This window comes from Sorex fumeus, unplaced genomic scaffold, assembly GCF_029834395.1.
Source record: "Sorex fumeus unplaced genomic scaffold, SorFum_2.1 ptg000010l, whole genome shotgun sequence".
Lineage (NCBI taxonomy): Eukaryota > Metazoa > Chordata > Mammalia > Eulipotyphla > Soricidae > Sorex > Sorex fumeus.
The window spans coordinates 39,571,892-39,593,461 of record NW_026606067.1 but is presented as its reverse complement, the minus strand read 5'-3'; the positions used below and the strand labels follow the sequence as shown (position 1 = coordinate 39,593,461).

At 37.9% G+C, this 21,570-nt stretch overlaps 1 protein-coding gene across 2 annotated transcripts in view; it reads right to left on the bottom strand.

Annotated features, from left to right (window-relative positions):
• The window catches only part of NAALADL2 (N-acetylated alpha-linked acidic dipeptidase like 2), a 1,034,250-nt gene that overhangs the window by 920,503 nt on the left and 92,177 nt on the right, over nt 1–21,570 (bottom strand). The window contains exon 1 of one of the 2 annotated variants that reach the window (XM_056110706.1): nt 10,170–10,252. The exons of the other annotated variant lie outside the window; for it this stretch is intronic. The gene's annotated coding sequence lies outside the window, so the exon portion shown is untranslated. Of the gene's footprint in view, nt 1–10,169; nt 10,253–21,570 lie in introns of those variants that run through there. 2 annotated transcript variants of the gene reach the window in all.

The window sequence follows — 21,570 nt, the reverse complement described above, 5'->3', positions numbered from 1 at the left end:
AAACTAACATGGGGCTGAAGAGATCGTATAGTAGGTTAAGACATTCACCTTTGATGCAGCCAATCTGGATTCAATCCCTATCACTACATGTGATCCCCCGAACCCCACCAAGAGTGATCCCTGAGCATAGAGCCTTGAGGTAGCTCTGAGCACTCTCAGATGTGCCCCTCCCCAAAAGAATTCCATATATTTCATTTACAAGTTAGTGATTCAATCAAGTTGACAACACTTGTAAAAATGTCTACAATGAAGTCAGGTAAATGGCAAATTAAATTAATTTTAATGCACAGTATTTAATATAAGGCAGGGAAAGGACGACTAGTTGCACGGGGCAGAATGTTGTTCAACTTGATGATGTAGTTCTGTTCTGGCCTGCAGTGCTTGGGAGCTTCCAGCTTCAAATAATTACTTCAGCTTCCAGGCCTGAAGGGGAGGGTGGGGGAGGAGTGGAGAAGCAGGACTTGTCAAGGCTCTTGAATTCAGAGCATAATCATACAAGGCATGTACTGAAGGGAAGCTCGTTCCCTAACCTGAGACTCTAAATTTTATATATTTATTTTTCTTGTGTCACTAGAAAAATCCATTGGTTAGACCACTTTGTTAGATCCAGACTATCCCATTCCTATTTAGGTTTTAGAAATGCAAAATTATAAAGGAAATAAGTTCAGGATGGAACAATAGTATAGCAGGTAGGGCTTGACATGGATGCAGCCCACCTGGATTTGGTACTCTGTATCCTGAGCAATGTCAGTAGTAATTCTTGAGTGCAAAGTCAGGAGTAACCCCTGAGCATCACCTGGTGTAGCCAAAAAAAACAAAGGAAAACCAGAAAATAAATAAATAAGTTTTTCAACTTGGCAAAAGAAATACAGATTAACTTAATATGTTTTCTCACAAACATAAGTAAATAAAATAGGATTTGATAATTTTGCTATTTTAACAATTATTCTATCATTAATAGAACTAAAAGAACCATGAAAATAATCTTTATGTAAACATACATACACTGGGATGAGATATCACCTTCAATACTAATAAGATTGGCTACATCACACAATTTTATCTATAGAATTTTAAATAATCATAAATCACCTAAAAGAATTGCTTAATTTACTCATCTTTCATGCCAAAGTACAAGAAAAATTGATTTGTGTGTTAAGCTGTGATTGAAAGTGTTGCTTTTATTTATCAAATAATTATTTCACATAGATTTATCCTAGAGTAAAGAGAACTATAATTCCTGCCCTCAAGATATTTACAACTTTACAATGAAGATAAAACAAATACAAGTTCCTGCAACACAAAAGCAGCATAATGGAACTCAAAAACTATGCAATGGACTTTCTAGGGAATGGGCAGTCCAGTAAGTTCAAAAGAGTATTTCTTTTATTCATTCAATAAAGAATCTTTGTTCAGGATGGAATTGGGTCCCTCCCAAAGTTCATGAGAAAGTTTAACTCCCAGTACTATGTTTCTCACCCTTTTTTCCAAACATGATTCCTTTGTGTCCATCCTTCCTTCATTTCCTTCCTTTTCTTCCCTTCCTTCCTTCCTCCCTGTACTCTGGTCCTACTGGTTTCCCACTTAGACTCATGCTATAGTTCTCCATTTATGAGATTTTCACCTGTAGCTCCCTTGAAATATCCCAAAGTCCCTATAGTAAGTGGCAGGAGACACACAAATCCTGGAGGAGAAATGCTGTATTAGAATTTAATATATTTGGAGACAGGAACTTCTCAGCTCCACACTGAGAAGTGCTAAGGGCTCCCTACTGGCTCTGTGCTCAGGAATCATTCCTCATGGTGTTTGGTGGAGGGGGACACAGGCAACCATATGTGGAGAGGCGGCATACTGGATGGTACTGTGTACCATTAGAGGTCCAGGGGCTAGGACCACAAAAGATAAAGGCCCTCCCGTTGATCGTCGATTTGCTCGAGCGGGCCCAGTAACGTCTCCATTGGAGACTTTGTTGTTACTGTGTCTGGCATATCGAATACTCTCGGTAGCTTGCCGGGCTCTCCGAGAGGGGCGGAGGAATTGAACTCGGGTCGGCCATGTTGGTCGCTTGTAAGGCGAACGCCCTACCCGCTGTGCTATCGCTCCGACCCTCAAAAGAAGTAATTAAACCCAACAAAGGCCATGAGCCTGGGCCCTATTCTAAATAAACTGATAGAATTGTAAGGAAAGGAAGAGGCACCAGGAATGCACATCCTAAAGGCAAGGGCTCATGAGGGCACAGCAAGAAGACAGACTCCTGAAAGACCAGGATACAGAACTTAGAAAAATTCAACCCTTTTGGCATCTTGAGCTTGGACTTTTAGCATTAGTATGACAAGAAAATACATTCATGTTCCCTAAGATACCCAGTTTGAGTTATTTTGTGATGGAAGCCTTAAGCAACTAATGCATTCCTCGCTGTCAGGAAAATTTTAATAGTAAGTCTAACGAAAGCAAAGAAAATAAGCCTTGGACAACAGGGTCAAGTTTTCCTTTATAATCAGTTCAATTGCAAGTCTCGAGATGAGGTGTGACTAACATAAGCACAAGGATATGGGGAAAATCAATGAGTGAAAAATATCAGGGATTAATGAAATGTGCAGTGATAGAAACGATGTAGAGCTACGTGGGGAATTTGTGGGCAAGAGAAGCACGCTGATCCTCTTCAACATTAATATGTTGTGTAGATAAGTATGGGCTGGAGCAATTGCACAGCAGGTAGGGTGTCTGCCTTACATGCAGCTGACCCAGGTTCGATTCCTCCGCCCCTCTTGGAGAGCCTGACAAGCTACCAAGAGTATCTCGCCCACACGACAAAGCCTGGCAAGCTACCTGTGACGTATTCAATATGCCCAAAACAGTAACAACAAGTCTCACAATTTGTTGTGAGATGTTACTGGTGCCCGCTCGAGCAAATTGATGAACAACGGGAGGGCAGTGACAGTGACAGATTAGTATAGTACATATCGCTCTGGCTGGGACTTAAGGACTGTCATTGGAACATCTTCTTAGATCTCAGCATCTTTACATAACCCACTTTATGAAATAAAAGAGAAAGTTCTTTCCAAACTCATTTTTTTAAAGTTTGAGGTCATTTATTTCTACTGGAGTTATGAAGGACAGAACAAACTAAGTATCTCCAAGAAAACTGGTGAGAAAGGGACACCTGTCTATGTGTGGTGGGTCATTACTGGTGGTGCCTGGGAACCATTCATGTAGGAAATGAAGCTGGAGCTCCAACAGGCAAAATACGTCATCCAGCAATTTGAATGATTTCTGTTGGCCTCATATATTTATGATTATTTGGTGGGCTCCTTTGAGCCACACACAGCAGTGCTCAGAGCCACATTCACTCCTGGCAGTGCTTGGGGAGTGCAGGGCTGGGGACTGAACCAGGGTTAGTCAAGGCTCTCACCCCATGTTCCGGCTCTCCATGCCACCCCCATGCAACGTGCCATCTAGATTTTATTAAGAGTGCAATAAATCCTTCATTTAATCAAATTCTTTTCTACAAGTTAATTAATACGGGCTGGCATGATAACACTGGGGATTTCGTAATAATAATATTCCACAGTGAAGGCTTATACAGTTTTGGAGTTTCAGATACATTTATATGATTGGTATTATGCACATTTTACAAATTAGCAAACCAGGTGCCTCACAGGTGCTTCAAAAAAACATTTCTGAACTGAGCGGACAGTAGACAATGGGAAGAGCATGAACAGTGGACTCAGGTCGAATCTCTGCTCTGGCATCAATCAATTCCACAGCACTTAGCAATGCTATTTGCAATACTGACCATTTGTTTCACGAATCATGAATCACGGCCATCCTGTTATCCGTTGATTGCCTCGAGCAGGCCCCAGTAACGTCTCCTTCATCCCAGCCCTGAGATTTTTAAGAAAGTGCTATATTCAAGGCTCTTTAGGAGAACGAGACCCATCATTGTTACTGGTATTTGGCATATTGGGTACGCCACGGGGAGTTTGCCAGACTCTGTGTGTGGGCAGGTTACATTTGGTAGCCTGCCAGTTTGTCCAAAGTAGGAATGAGATAATAAGATGTCATAATAAGATAGGGAGCTGGTTTTTATAGTCTCTGAGTCTTGGCCGTTGATGGAATTACACGACGCCAGGGGGCCAGTTGTTGGGTGTGACCCCCGCCTACTGGAATTCGGAGGATCTGGGTGGAGGATGCTCAGTCCCGATCTGAGTAGGCTGTTTACATTTGTTTGTTCAGCATAAAATAAAGATCATTCATTCTATGGTTTGCAGTGAGGACTTCAAAGATACACATCAATGTAGTGCTGAGAAGAGCTGAAAAGTTGGAGGAGTACCAGTTAGCAGAATAGTAATCATAGCAGATAGCAACTGCATGTACCTATATCAGGTACTATCAAGTCTGACTAGAACTTAAGGACTGTCATTGCACATCTACTTAGATCTCAGCATCAGTACCTGTATCAGAAAATCAGAATCCCTTTAAATCTCTTCCCAAAATATTCAATGTGAAAAACAATCTGATTTTTTTCCTATTTTCTATACCTGTTTCTCAGCATATACTCCTTGCTCTGGTGGCCAGAAATACCATTTAAACAGGTGGTGAAAGTTACCTAAACCACCCAGTTGAAGTTATTTTGTGTTGGAAGCCTTAAGCAATTTATTGAACTGCTTTCATCCCAGACTCTCCTTACTCCCATAATGGTCTTTCACTGACAACTAGTAAGAGACGCGCTTTTGGTAGGTTTCCAGAATTTTTCTTCTTCTTCTATTAATTTCCACTTTCTAACTTTTTTTTGCCAGAACACACCATAGCTTCCTAAGTGTTTTCTTATTCTTTTAGTATAATTACCTTTTCCTCTTCCTTTTCCTTTTACTTCCTCACTACTTCTCTTCTGACACAGTCTCCACTTTTTAATCTCTCCACTTAACCTCGTTCACAGTTTCTATCCCTCTCCTTTTCCACCTACCTTCCAAGATTCTTCCTCCATGTCCAGGCCGCATTAAAGAAACACACAAAACGTTAAATACATGATTCATGTATTTAACCTTTGCTAGAATTGTAATATTGATGATGAAGTTTCTAACGGCAAACAAACTCCTTTGAAATAACTAAGTGCTTTCCTTTGGGGCCAGGGTGTGTGTGTGTGTGTGTGTTTGGGCCATACAATGCGATGATCAGGGATTACTCCTGATTTTGCACTCAGGGAATTACTGCCGGCAGTGCTCAAGGGACCAAATGGGATATCAAGAATTGAACCCAAGTCTGCCATGTGCAAAGCAAGCACCCTACCCACTGTATTCTCATTCTAGCCCCAGGAATAACTACGTGTTTTTGTGGGAAAAGTGAATCTCAAATAACAGCAGGCGCCCTGATGAACATATATCTGTAAAAACCATAACAAGTGAAGTACAAATCTCTGTGAGCACTGTGGCCAAGTGAGAGGGTACCACACCCAATGAATGTCACAGCTGGACATGTGTGATCACTTCCACAATCTCTGTGGCAACATCATCCACAAAAATAAATGAGGGAAAGCAATAATAAAATTATTTTTAGAAACAGTGGGTCAGAGAGACTGTACAGGTGATAAAACTTTTGCCTAGCATGTGGTTGCTTCAGTGGTCAGCGCTAGATCTGATCCCTGGAGAACCACATGCAATAAATTCTGAGCACAGAGCCAGGAAAATGCCCTGAGCAGGCTGGGTATGGTCGTGAATAAGTAACTGTCCAAATAAACAATATAATGTAAATAAAAGCAGAATCTTGAGTTCAGGTAGAGCACAAGCTGGGAATAGGCCTGGCCGTGAATTTGATTCTAACACCTCATGTCACCACCGTGAAGCACTATCTGGAACAGGATATGGACCTTTTCAAAAATAAACAACTTTTAAAAATACATTGCATGTGTGGGATCCCCTGAGCTCACCAACTTCCTGTTGCCTGTCACATGGATAACAATGCAGATTCGATCCAAATAAAGGTGATCAGTCATTGTAAGTCTAGAGAATCAATAAAATTAAAAGCAGGAAGATACCTGGTCCAAATATTTTTTCTCAATTTGATAAGCTTTCCTCTGCGTTAAACAAATTTGAAAAAGAAAAGTCATCTCTTTTTCAAGTCAAATAAGTATGACAGCTCTAAACAGCTTGAAATAAATTTCAGAGACCCAATCCAAATTTCTTTTTTGTCAAAAAAAAGTAGTTTTATTTCAGATTCTAAGACAAAGTAAGTACCTTTCTGATTTACTGTTTGAATAAATACCAGAATAGAGCGGGTCACAAATTCAGCAGATGTTTATCAAGTAACTGTAATGTAATAAAACCTAGGGCTTTAGTTATGGTTTCCAAACTCCATTTGCTTTCAGTTGAAAGGAAGAGAAATTAAATGATGAATAAAATATAAAATCAATTCTAAAATTTTATAAATGCTTTTAGGAAAAAAGTTAAAAAGCTCTGATAAAGACCAATATAAGGTAGCTGTATTTTCAGGAAAGGCTACTCTGAGAATGTCTAGATTAATCTAATGGGAAAAGAAAACTTACTTGACTTTGACACCATTGTAGTGCAAAAAATCTAAAGAACACTGCAAAGGGAGAATATTTTTTATTTATTTTTTCAAATACCCATCCCTCCACCAGTGCCCATTTCCCACCACCATGGATCCCAGTATCCCTCCCACCCCCATCCCCACCATCCCACCCTGACTCTGTGGCAGGGCATTCCAAAGGGAGAATATTTTTTTAAAAGTACTTCTTTGCTTTTAATAATATTGTACAAACTAATACACAATGTCTACTTCTAATCTACAATAAGAATTACCAACCAATCTACAAATAATTACAAACTAATCTGCAATCTACAATGTCTTCCTGGAAGATGCAATGTCTCAGTTCTGTGGCATGGTGTTATTCTATGTAAATCCAAAATGCGTGAGTGACTGCCCATAAATACTTATTGACTGAATATGTGAGAAAGGGTTAAAGGTAATAAGACAAGACAAGTATGTATGATTTAGACCAGAGCAGTCGCTTAAATTAAGAGGTTCATATGCTCATTAACTAATCTAAAGAACCATTAGCAATGGAAAATAAAGAGAGTGAAAATAAGTATTGAGGAGCAACATATTACAATTAAATTAATGGGGTTTAGGGAGGTTCCAGGAAAGTTCCTGCAGCTTCTGCCTTCGTCTTTATAATGTCATGCTTCTAATTTACCTCATTTATATTAATGAGCGGAGGATTGCACAACTATTAGCATGATTGAAAATTACACTAATGCTCAGTAAATCTACCCCTAATTATTATGATTAATGAGAAGTTGATCATCTTGGATCAGATTAACAACCTAAAGCAACTGAAATAGAGCAAAAGAGCTTTTTCTTGCTAACCCAGGTCTTTAGTCTTTTTTATTTAATGAAACCCTGAGCAGTACACTCAGTAATGCTATATACTAATTCACTGTAACTATCCATTTACATAGATTTACATAGATTATATTTTTCACATTTATGTATTTATTTGAAATAATTATTTCTAAGTACATTAAAGTCTGCTTTTATGATTGGCTTTATGCAGTGTTAATGTTCCAGCATGAAATTGAATAATAAAACCAAGCATATTTTTTCTCTACCTGGTTCCAAGTCATCTGTTTGAGAGTTATCTCCTCCAAAAGGGAAATTATTCATCCTTATAGTCATCAAAATTGATAATTAGGACAGTCGGCGATATAAATCACTCCTATTTATTTAAATATTGCTACTTGATAAGAAGAGTTTAAAGTCATAGGAATAATAGAGGAAGACATTTATTTCAATCAACTCAATCCCTGACTTCTGGTTTGAATGGGAATAAGTGAGATATTGATACACACCTTTCCCTTCAAGTGCCCTCGATTAAAATTACTCTATGATGCAATTCATACTATTCTGATCTAGTTATTTTCTTATTCTTTTGGTGCTTGTGGGGGTGGTTGTTTGGGGGTCACACTCAGGAGTCCTCAGGGCTTGCCCAGGCCACCGTGCTCAGATATAACTCCTAAAGTGCTCAGGAAACCTTCCAGTGTGCTAGCGATGGAACTTAGGTGTACCTGGGCAAGGACATCACTCTAACCCTGGACTATCGTTCCAGCCAGAGGCATCTATGGAAACAAGACTGTAGTTCTTCCTAAACTCCCTTTTTCTGTTTGTTTGGTTTATTTGATTTGCGGGTGGATCACAACTATCTGTGCTCAGTGTTCCCTTCTGACTATGCTCAGGGAATATTCCTATTGGTGTGGAAGGGGAACCACATGCAGTGTTGGGGGTCAAACCAACTTCAGACACATGGAAAGCAAGCACCTTCACCCGGTACTATAGCTCAAGTCCTGGACTAGGTTGCTTGAGCTCAGTGGCCTACAATGTGCACATAACCAGTACAGTCAAGGATGATATTTCTGTGGAATCCGGGACAGGCTTTTGGTAGTTGTTTGTTTGTTCTGTGAGAATCAAACAGGGCTCACCCTTGCAAGGCAAGTGTTCTATTTGCTGGGCACCATTAGCAGCCCATTTCAGACTTTCAAGCCAAGAGAAGTTCTTCTGACACGGCCTTAATATCTTAAAAGTATTGGCCCAAGTCAAGGCAATATTTACTTAATCCTTATTATCCAGGTTTTTTTTAATTTAAAGATATAGACCATAGATACATAATCTACATTTTTAACTATGTCCTGAACCCGTTTACAAAATATTCCTGGAAGGACTGCTTGGAGTCATGATCAGCGTATCAATAAAAGGTTTTAACGGTACATATCACAAAATATCCCTCTGTCACAGATATTCAAAACAAAAAGATACTTTCTTAGGTGTAACCTTTAAAGGGGAAGTACCTTGATAGTTCTTAACGGGAAAAGTCAAGCTTTTATGGGATCTTAGGAAGGCATCTCTGAGAAAATGACATTCAAATAGGAAGGCTCTCAAATGAGCAGTCTGTAGTAGGTTAGCTGTGAGAAAGGACTAAGACTCTGACATGAAAAAGAATTTACCAATGGTTATAAATTTAAATAGAGAGGTCAAAGTGTGAGACAGAAAGATATTGAGGTTTAGTCCCTGTTAAACCTGTATTAGAAGTTTAGCCTTATAAGTTTCTAGGTAGTATAAATGTTATTTCCTTAATTAACTTGTCATAAATATAAGAATTATATGTGTCAGACAGGGTCCTAGTGAGGATTATATCAGATTATACATATATATATATATATATATATATATGTAGCACCGCACTGTAGCTCTGTCCTCCTGTTGTTCATCGATTTGCTCGAGCAGGCCCAGTAACATTGTGAGACTTGTTACTGTGCTTGGCATATCGAATACATCACAGGGAGCTTGCCAGGCTTTGCCATGCGGGCAAGATACTCTTGGTAGCTTGCCGGGCTCTCCTAGAGGGGCAGAGGAATCGAACTCAGGTTGGCCATGTGCAAACGCCCTACCCGGTGTGCTATTGCTCTAGCCCACTCAAATAACATACACTAGAATATTAACTCATTGTCACAAACTCCCTCAAATGACGGTTTCTCTTAGAGCTTCACTATTATGCTCATTTCCTGGTTTCCTCTAAGGGATCTTCCTAACATTAAGTCTGTATATATGTATGCACGTTTGAACAATGCCTGAGATAAAACAGACATATGAAGTACTTGTGCTGTAACTATGCTATACCCATAACCTCCTTGCAGTATTTAGCTCTGTTTATTTAATGAAAATAGCAAGAAATGAAAATAGCAAGATTATGGTTTATGATCAGTCATAAGTTTCCCAATTCAATAATGAAGGCAAAGCAGATCTGACTGAACTATCCATAAATGCTAGAGTGAAATAATAAAACTAGTGAGCACTTTTCTACCATCATCTCTTACTGCAGATCCCAAAGGAAATATATATATATTTATATTTATATGTGTGAATGTATATATGAAATATATATCATAAACAAAAGTGCCTGACAAAATGATAAGCCCTCAAAGAACATGCATTGTTCTTTTTCTCTATAGAAGAATACAAACATGACCCCACATTCTCTTTCAGCAAGATCATAAACAAAATTTTGGGAGAGTGTCCTAAAAGTGCTTACTCTTAGCTCATAAAACTCAATAGTTAGTAAAACTAGTTTGGAAAACTGATTGTAAATTCCGCCAAACCTGTGTTGAGTCACTTCCCAGTCACTGCCTAGTTGAGTGGCCTTGAGCAAGTCACTTTATCCTCTCTGTGCCTCTGATTCCTCATCTGTAAAATAGGATACAATGGTGCCCAAGTCACAGAGTGTTGGAATAAAATGAGACACAGGAGGCCAAGTTCACAGGAAATGTTTCTGACAAGGAGAAAATGGCAAAGAATATGTGCTGCTTATTTAACTTATTGGACGACCATCAACGGAAATGTCTATCTTTGACTACATTCTTTTAGTTACAGTTATGAAGTGGAGATTTTGGGAATGCAATCAGAGGGGGAATTAATATTAAAAGCTTAAGAGTCATGAACAACGATATAACCATACTGTTATGTTTCTGATAGAGCACTGATAGATTGCTGGAGAAGGGGAATTTAAGAGTAGGTTTTGTAGAACATTTAAATAATATTTATATATGAAATGACTTTCAACAGATTGGTCAATTACATCTAATGGTCATTTTTTCATATATAGGTTTTACTAAAGAGAGGATAAAGCTTTTCAAACGTGGGGGCTGAAGAAAAAACCAACCATTTTCCATATGAATTATTCTGAGAGTTAGCTATGTGTTCTAAGAAAGGATGGTCACAAGGTCTCACCTGGGATCAGTGATCAATTTGCAATTCTCTTGCGATTCAGTTGGAGCTGGCTTGCTTAAGATCACCTCATTTACATCTATGAGCTGTGCTAAAGAGAGCAGATTTTCACTTTGGAGATAGCCACCTGAACTTATTCACAGAAAGGCATGAAAATGAGAACATTGGGAAAGCCTTTGGAAGCCCAGGCAAGGCACTTTTCAGATATCACTGCTATGACATTCTATTGGTCAAAGCAAATCACAGAGCCAGCCCTAACCCTGGAGGTAGAGAATTAGATTGATTTCTTGAGACATAGCCAGAAAGGCAAACTACAGAGGTTAGACACGGAATTAAGAGATTTCTCCATTTTCTTAAAATCCACCCATAAAACACTCATATATTCCCCTTTCACAGTTAGTACTCTGAGTGTCTTCACTTAAACTTTAATTTTCTTTTGTGCTTTCTCTGTAATATATATGAAATATATGAAGAGCTAAATCACTATTTCTTAGCAAATCTCTACAGATAGCCAGCATTAGATTCATCAGAAGTGGAAAAAAAAAGAAGAAATGTTTACCTCTCACTGCTGAGATATTTTCATTTTATTGATTAGGCATAAAGTAGGAATGAGATAATAAGCTATCATAATAATGCCAAATATAATATGCCAAATACCAGTAACAATGATGGGTCTCATTCTCCTAAAGAGCCTTGAATATAATCTCAGGGCTAGGATGAAGGAGACGTTACTGGGGCCTGCTCGAGGCAATCGACGAATAACAGGATGATTTGTGATTTGATTTGTGATTGTGATTAGGCATATAAAGTATATAGATGGACATATCATTTTAAAAGGTGACCAGATGTTGCAAGCAGATAGTCCAGATTAAGAACCTGCCTATATTACTTTCTAAATATAAATTGTCCTACATATAACGTGTTCTTACTAAATATAAATATCAGTGGGTTTAGAAAGCTCTTACACTAATTCTGTAATACACTTAATACTTTTTTTCACTCTACCTTTTCTCTGTTACTATTCCTCTTTCTCCATCTTTAAAAAAATCCCTCCCCCACTCACCACCAACATCCTGAAGAAATCCATACAAGCCACCCTTCTTAATTCTAAATAAACACTCTGAGCACATAATGACACACTAATCTATGGAGTTTAATGTGCTCTTAAACTTCAGATTGATGCATGCCAATACCAGCAGGTTTCTAGCTGTCTCCCAAATGCACCTGTACAAAACTAAACCAGTATTTTCCCTCATCTCGTTTCTCCTCTTTCCACTCCTTTTTTTTCAATATTACCAATACCTATACAGTCATGCACATGAAAAATCATTTATCATATATATTTTTTATTGGCGTGTCTATTTTTATTCTTTTGGGACTGCACTCAGCCATGCTCTGGAACATGCTGTATTGGGATAAAAGCCAGGGCTCCTGCATGCAAAACACCTTCTTGCAGCCCTTTGAGCCGTCTCTGACCTTTTAAGCTGCAGGATCTATTCATGGACAGATGACTCAGAACCCAGAAAAGGTAGACAGCTCAGGGAGAAAGCAACCTCAGGACTCCACATGGAGGGAGAAGCGTGGTCCCAGATCCAGGTGAAGGTGGTGATGATGGGTACTTCCTTCATCAAATTAGGGTGTTTTAGCTCCAAATTATCACCCATCCTCATCAACTCATTTATCATTCCATGGGTAATGCTCTAATTGAAGCTATCATCGCAGTTTGAGGAAAGGACTCTTTGTCGCTCTCTTTGAATCAGGAAACAATGTTGTCATCTTCTAAAACATTTCTAGACAACTGCCAGTTGCTTCTAAAATCTAAAATATATCACTAATAAATTATTAAAATATATAACCGTGGACCTGGAGAAATAGTACAAGAGTTAAAGCACAGGCTTTGTAAGTGGCAAATTCCAGTTCCATTCCTGATATCACTTGGTACCCCCATGAATCAGTTTGTGAAACTGTGAGGTGTTGCTGGGTTAGCCTAGGCAATCCAAGACTGCAGGGCCCACGCCTCACCGAGTCCTTGGGTCCCCACATCAGGGACCTGCCAGTCGAGTTGGAAGAGAAGAGCTTGGAGGAAACCCCAATCATCAGAATATCACATAGAATGAACCCCCAAATTAATGTATTTTAACTAATTTTAAATAAATAAAAGTGGAAGGAAAGCACCCACAGAAATTTATTTTATAGTTTTCTCTGGTTGGAAATTGTGATAGGAGGTCATATTTTGTGGTATAAAATCTGCATATTCATTAGACCTGAAATCAAAAGTAAGCCCTTGGTTTTTAAGATAATGGGGAAACAGTGAATTCCTATGGCCTAGAGATTAATTTATGCAGAAAACTGTGTTTGGAAGATTGATATAGCTATAGCAGAGGAAGTCCAAGGGAAAGAAAACCGGTGGGTAAGTAATGTAATAATAACTCAAGTGCTTGTTCATCATGATGTGACTGAGGAGAGTCGTAGTCCCACAAATGCGCTGACCAGACCTAATTATATTTACGACCATTAATCTCAAATGGGTACTCACAAAAGGCAGCCCGACTCTACTTTTCATAGAAAATTCATTTGCCTCTTATCCAAACTAAACCACACTTTCAAGTTCCTTTCTAAAATCTCCATCCCTCTCCTCTTCATGACCTTCCGAAATCTTCCAGGGCTGTTGCCACAATATTCCAGAGCTTTCCCAAAGAAAGAATGGGTTTTATGATTCCTCCACCCGCAAAATCTCATCTTTCTTCTACTGCACTTCTCATTATACCTATCACTGACCCCATCATGCTTTGCCCAGCCTCTGATTTTTGGGCTAAGCAACACCCTTGTATCTTTATTCCCCTTTTTGGTGGAGTGTTATGTCATAGGTGGGAGAGCACTCAGCTCAGGGCATACTGCTGGCTCTGTACTCAAGGATCTTTCCACGTACTGTAAGGGGGATTAGTTGCAATACAGGGTTATCATCTTTTTGCCTACTCCTTCCTTTTTGTAAATTACATTGCTTAATACCTATAAATCCCTTCCAACAGCACTGAAGACCATGACGTTTTGAACTTCGGCTGATTCCCACCCTTATAAACACAACCGATGCCTTAATATCATGTAAAACGGGACGGCAGAAGCATCTTTTTCTTCCTCTCATTTCAGGTAACATCTCATTTCCCTACTACTCTTATCAGAAGACAATTGTTAAAATGATTGAATTGATTTGGAATTTCAACTCGTTCAACACTGAAATTGTGGTTTCAAATACACCCACTGATTCTCTGACATTTCTCAAAGAGATGATATCTAAATTTTCTGAGGAAGGCTCATTTTTCACACACTTTCAATGAGCAGGAAAAAGTGGAAGAAACCATGTGTAACTTTTGGGACTAGATAATAATAAAATGTGCTGCTCTTTCTCTACATGTGGTCTCTTGCTGGAAGGACAATCTACTGTCATGTTGGGACCAGCTCTGTGGAAAAACTTAAGGGCAAGAAATTACAGTGTCCAGCCCATAAATCTTGAAGAACTGAAGCCAAGTGACAACGGTCCTATGACTTAGACATTTTACAGAAGGAATTTTCAGGCTAACTATAGTTTCAATCAATTGCTCATCTACTACTCATAGAACCAAGACACTTTTAAATTTTTGATCTGTTGGAATGATAAATTGTGGTTCTTTTTAGTTTCAAAGAGTTTTTTTTTAATGTATAATAGATAAGTAAAAAAAAAACACTTCCCATCTTCCCACCAGCTCACTTCAGTTTGGGTACTTGACTTGTATGTGGTCAACCAGAGTTTGATACCTGGCATTCCATGAGATCCCCTGAGCACCATCATGGGTAACTCCTGAGTACAGACCCTTGAGCAGTGACATATGTCCACCCATCCCCCCAAAAAAGATCATTCTATATAATAAATGACATTGCTTAATACTCTTTGGGTGGCCTAAATGCTCTTTGGGTGTTTGTTATGATGAGAAATTTACAATAGGAATACATGGGACTTAGGTCACGGTGAAACATTGTCCTATAAAACCTATGGTTACTTCTCTCATTTCTCTCTCTACACTCAGAGCACAATATATACTTCCTGACTAATTTTTTTAGATTTCTTGATATCATCCTACCTCATAACCTTTCTCAAGGACTATTCTGCTCGGCAAAATCTCTACTAATGAAAGTGTTCATAGATCTCTCCTCTGTGTTCTCTGTCTTGGTCTCTTACTCGATATCTCACTCTCTTTGGCTCTCTTTCTCTGTCTCCCTCTCTCTAATTATGTCTCTCCCCTTTTCACTTTATACAATTTCCCATAGATGTTGTGAAAAAATACCAGGACTCCCTATATCATGATTTTTCTACAAAACAATTAGTTTTCATCAGTTGAGCCATATCCTACGTTCTCCTTGTTTCTCCTTCAGCAGTCTAAGCTGAATTGATCAGAACTTTTAAAATTACCAGGTTCAAAAAGAGGTCTTAATTCCCTAAAACTCTCTCACTTAATGTTTCTTCCCATAAAACATTAAGTCATGTAAATATTTGAGAGTTTTCATAGCCAATAAATTTGTAAATTTAGTGAGCACCAGGCATAAAATAGGCATGCTAGAAATTTGTATAAATGGATACATATTTTACCATATTAAGGAAAATGCATTAAATTATTTGAAACATCTGGAAAACTCTTTATAAACCCTATTAAAACATGTTATAAAAGAAGTGCATTTTTGCAAAAGATTTAAATAATATTAAAATAGTATATAGAAACAATTATTATGGCATTTGCCATGCTTAGTTCCATATGATAATTTTGACCTTCAATATGGTTTATGCTGTTGGAAAATACAATAAGCGATTATCTTCTTTCTCCATTTAGGTAATTGAAAACTACTATTAAATATTTGCTTCTATTTCATTACAAACTTCTGCCAACTTTGAAGTTTAAGTGTAGCCGTGTATAACTGAAGTTAAAACTTCTGAATTACTATCTTTCTAAATACTATATTTCTTTTATTTAACCTGTTTGAGCTTTTAATACTTCGCTATGATTTGTGCAAAGTGTGAGATCATGTCACATAACAGCTAGTGACAGCTCATAATACCATACCAGTGACTGAAGTGAAGCTGATAATTACAATGTCATGATACATATCACACAGTATCATTATAAACATATGAACATGCAATAAAGATGAAAAATGTAATTGTGCATTAACATAGTCTGGAAAAACATCAAACATATCTCATGGTATAATCACTGTAAGATTTTCACCAGCAGAATTAAAAATGCATCAACTTTTTCTTGTTTTTTTTTAATGTTTTTTTAATATGTCCTTTTTCTCGTTGGATTAAAACATTGACCATTTTTTTAAAAAACGAACATTTACATCAGCTCTAAAAGGGCCCCCATAAATTATTCCTCACAGCATTTATTTTAAAACCTTTCTTGGTGTTGAGGTCATATCAAGCATGCTACATTTTCCAATATCTTCATCTGAATACAAGTGGCACAAGCAGATAATAAGATGCTCAGATTGACATTACCAGAGTCTTATAAAAATAACATTAAATGAAGGAAAGTTGACATTTTCTCTTTGCCCACTCGGTTATGAAATAAACAGTCTTGAAATCATCTTGCTTTTTAAACATCTAGTCCCTTGTAACCTAGGAAACAGTTTTCAGCTGTGTAACAGAGTGATGGCAATGCTCTGAAGGAAGGGCCCGTCCACAGCACCCTTCCTCCAGCTAATACCTCCATCCCCTGTACCTTTCCCTAACTTCTCTGCACCTGTGACCAGAAAGCCTTTCTGACTCAAGTTATCGGATTTGGAAATCCCAGTCAAGCACAAACCTTCCACAATTGAGACAGACTCTAAACTACAGCCTTTAGAGCCATGTCATAAATACTAGAAACAACGAATGCCACTTAAAAAAGCAACAGCAATTAGATGGAAATACAGCTGGGAAGTGTCCTAAATGCGATGCAGAAACCTCAACGCTGCTGAGCTGGGTAGTCCAGGCTCATGAAATATCATAAAGTTTTGATCAAGGTCTAGCTGAGATTGCAGCTCACACCTGAAGTCTGAAGTCCCAACTGGGGCTCTAGGATGGGGCAAGGAGGGGCAGAAGGAGTTCAAGGCGGGGGTGTGGTGGAGAGAGAGAGAGAGAGAGAGAGAGAGAGAGAGAGAGAGAGAGAGAGAGAAGAGAATATACCCAAGACAGAAGCTTCAGTACCTTTGATAACCTAATCTCAGAAGCATTGTAAGAGAAAACACAAGTATTTGAATGTAAGACTTAGTATTTCAAAAATCACTGGATCCAGGGGCTGGAGCAATAGCACAGCGGGTAGGGCATTTGCCTTTCACGCGGACAACCCAAGTTTGGTTCGCAGCATCCCATATGGTCCCCCAAGCACCGCCAGGGGTGATTCCTGAGTGCAAACCGAAGAGTAACCCCTGAGCATCGCTGGGTGTGACTCAAAAAGCAAAATTAAAAAATCACTGGATCCAGGGATGTTGTAAGCACAAAAACAGTTACTACCTACAAGACATGTAAAACCATGTCTGAATAAGAAATACTATATACTATATATGTTTATATAGATATAGATAAATAGATGAATAGATATGCACTGTCAGCAGGAAAAGTCAGGATAGAATTCTCTAAGATGGGAGAAACATCGGCGTTCCCCTCAATCTTTCAAATAGTCAATAAGTTACAGAATGATAATCCTCTTACAATATTTAATCGATAGAATCTCCACTTACTATTCGATATTGTAGTCTTTTGATCTAGGAGGTGAATTGCTAGAACTATATTAAGATCTATTTAATTTCTTCTAGTTCAAGAATTTAGTGATTCAACATTTTTTTTTTCCTGACCCCATCTAAGTTTCAAGAATTAATTGAAAGGTAAGAAAAATTCCTTCTCCTCACCTTGGTTGATACTTTTAATCAAATAATTATCATTTCTTTCCAGGGCTATCAGAATTTTTCTTTAAGGTGGCTTTTTAGACCAAATACAAAGAATGCACGTGGTTCTTTCTCAATTGTGCATTCAAAGTTATATTTTCATTTGGGCTTACATCTAAGAGCTCTTTCACTTTTTATAGTAGCAATGTAGCACTGTCCTCCCGTTGTTCATAGATTTGCTTGAGCGGGCACCAGTAACATCTCCATTGTGAGACTTGCTGTTACTGTTTTTGGCATATCGAATATGCCACGGGGAGTTTGCCAGGCTCTGCTACATGTGCGGGATACTCTTGGTAGCTTACCAGGCTCTCTGAGAGGGATGGAGGAATCAAACCCTGGTCAGCGGCATGCAAGGCAAATGCCCTATCCACTGTGCTATTGCTCCAGCCCTCTCTTCATATAAGAGATAACAATTCTTTCAAGATAGCCTCCTTACCATACCCAGATATTTAGTTTTAAAAATTAAGCCCGTTCTAAACATCATTATAGATTTTACTTACATATTAATTTTGTAAGTTTCAAACTTTTTCTCCCTTGGTAAGTTTACATATAATCTTTAGCTTCTTTCAGTATCCACTGTAGAGGTTACTGAATTTAGCATATTGTCAATACATTCTCATAGCCTCAGTGAGGTGCTGCTTCATACAATGAATATGATTTTCACCTAAAATACATCAAATATTCCTCTGCAGTGTGAAACTAACATGTACAGTTAATTAAACTTTAAATTTATAAGGCTATACATAACTGTAACTGATAAAATTTGACTATTTAAATGGCAAAATATCTAAGTTAGCTATAAGTGCCTTTAATACAGGTACCATAGGTGATGGTACAAAAAGAAATGAGTTCCAAATGGACTCAATTGTGCCAGACATCACCAAAACATAATTTCTGACTTAGTTCCAGTTTTAGCTATTTTATTTTATCTATTTATTTTGCTTTTAAGGTCATACTCTGCGATACTCAGGGCTTATTCCTGGCTCTGCACTCAGGTATTACTCCTGACGGTGCTCGGGAGACCATATGGGATGCTGGGAATCGAACCCAGGTTGGCCGCGTACAAGGCAAATGCCCTACCCACTGTATTATTGCTCCAGCCCCATATTTTAGCTATTTTAAAAGTAGAATTTCAGAGTTATAAATTTGACATTGCCTTTTCCATATTTTGCTAATAACTTTTCCCTCCTTCTTTTTGACTATAACATTTTTAAAAAGTCCATTTTGTATGAGTCCTTGGAATATACTTCGAACAACTAGGAGGGATTCTCATGAGTTCATAAAATATTTAATAAAGTCAATAAGGTCCTCAAACATATAAAGATTAATTTTGTTACTGAATTAATTTTATTAAATTGTGACTTAATTTTGTTATTAAATAGTAGTTTCTGTTAAATATCTTAAGAGATAATCTTTTGAATTTTTCCCATAATATAAAGCACTTATCTCCTTAGTATTTGGTTATGTTTTCAAACTCCTATCTCTTCACTATCTTTAATGTTTCTCCCATCATCTTTTAATATCTAGTTTACTTTGTTTTTCATATACTTGGTATCATTATATAAAAATTTGTTATTGTTTGTTTGTTTGTTTCCTGTATGGTGATTTCATATTCAGCAATTGTATTTGTTTTCTCTGTTTTAGTGGTCTTTTGGTAGATTCCTTAGAATTTTCTAGAACAGGTAAAACAGAAAAGGCTCCCAAAGATGACAGTTTCTCATTAGTCCCAAATTATTATCGAGTACATGATTTGCCATAGAAAAATGTTCAAAATCTCAATAATTTCTTCTTTACATTATGTTCAAAATATTTATCATTAATTAAGGATAATTTTTTTGCTTTAATATTGATTAAAGGAGCCAAATTTTCTTCAACTCATAATTTGCTATTGTCATGACCTTATGAGCACCTACAGAAAGAGATGAGAGGTAAAAAATATATCTGCTTCACTACTGTCATTATCTGGGAGTAATATACGGGCTTCTGACTGTATCATTAGAGTTCACATATAGAGTTACTCTAATGACATAATCACGTATAAAAATAACTGAAAAGAAACTCTAATGATTTAATCACTTAATATAAAAAGTGAAAATTAGCATAGTATTACTGAAAAAAATGGTAAATGATTAACTACCACCGTTTCTATGCTAATTCCTAATAATAGAACAATAGAGCACTTGGGAATTTTAGCATCTTTTAATAATTTGATCCTATATGTGAGGATCCTAAGGAAGAGGTTAATGAAGGAGCTTGATAAACCTACATGATACCTACTTTTTTTTTAAGTAAAACAGATTTTGTTTGGAGGTTTTTGAATGTGTGGAGAGGAAGAGAATTGGCGGAGAGAGAGGAAGAGAGACAGTAACTTGTTCAAGAGAGAACATGGAACTTCTCCAAGGGCGAAGAGAGCCCCTACCCGTCCTCTGGCATTAGACATGAAAGCACAAAAGTCCACATCTCAAGAGGGGAAATGCGGGTGACACATGTGCTCAGGGACTACATGTGTTCAGCCACGTGGGCACAAGCAGCACATGGGCTGGGACAGTACACACACCTACACAATAACTTTAACTTCAGTCTTGTTTGGGGGGCGGATTCAGCCAGCTGTGTTCAGGGATCACTTTTGGTTGGCTCTGGGGACCATCCTTGTGCCAGAGCTTGAACATAGGTTGGCCATGTGCAAGACTATTGCACTACGGCCTGTAGTACTAGTGCACCCTGGCCCTCGATCTCTACTATGAACTGTCTGATCATATGCCCAGGTCACTTCATTTAAAAACACGCACATACAAATAATTCCAGTTATTTCCTGTCAGAAGCAGACTAGAAGGTCTTCAGGATCATAGGAGCCACTTTCTATCCCAAGATTCCCACCATCATACAACAATTCTCAAAGACATTGTCAACTGACAGGTCCACGCACTCAGATCTTTTGAGGGACGATTCATCTTAAGGATCTGATGCAAAAATGAGAGCATATCTTGTCAAAAAAAAACCAAAAGATATCAGCTCATTAGTAACCTAGCAAAAAATACTTCCGACATACCTGAGTAGTTTCTCTTTTGAAATATCATAATCTAATCAAAGAAATGTTTATGCTCTGTATTCAGTAGAGCAATCCAGACTAAAGGCATTTCTTTGAGCATATGAAATTTCGAGACTTATTTTTTAATACTTATAGACCTTTTTCTTTGAGGTGTTAGCTGTGTACTTTTTATCATTCACCATACCACAGATATGCCTCCAAAATAACATGCTAAACTTTTAATGATAATATTTTTTCGCCTGGATTATCTATGAGTAGGTATAGCCAGCACACTGAACAACGTCCGTTGTCAAGGAACACAGTGAACCTTCCAGCTGAAGGGACTCTCAAATGTGCCATATCCAGTGATCTTGTTAGTGTTTGGTGATCATTACAGCAATGCTCCTCTATGACACAATTCTTTTTAAACTGCCAAGTTTATATCTCTCGGACCCAAATCTAATAGTTCCGTAAAGCGAAAGCAGCATTTGCTTTATATGCAAGAAGATAAGAGCCGGGCCTAGGTTATTTTATTTTCTATTTCAGGAGATGACTAATATCTATTTTCAGGTAGTCTATGATCTGACATGGTCCCATAAAAGCTAACAAATAATTTGCCAATAATATTGCGCCAGCTGAGCCTCTAAGGGTTCTGGGCAAACACATGTTTCTTTTTTTAAAAAAAAATTGGCTGGTTTCTACAAACTAAAGTTTTCAGTATTCCAGTGTCACTAAGTACACGATCATAAAACAATTTTAACAATCTGTTGTCAGAGTTAATCTCAAGGCAGATG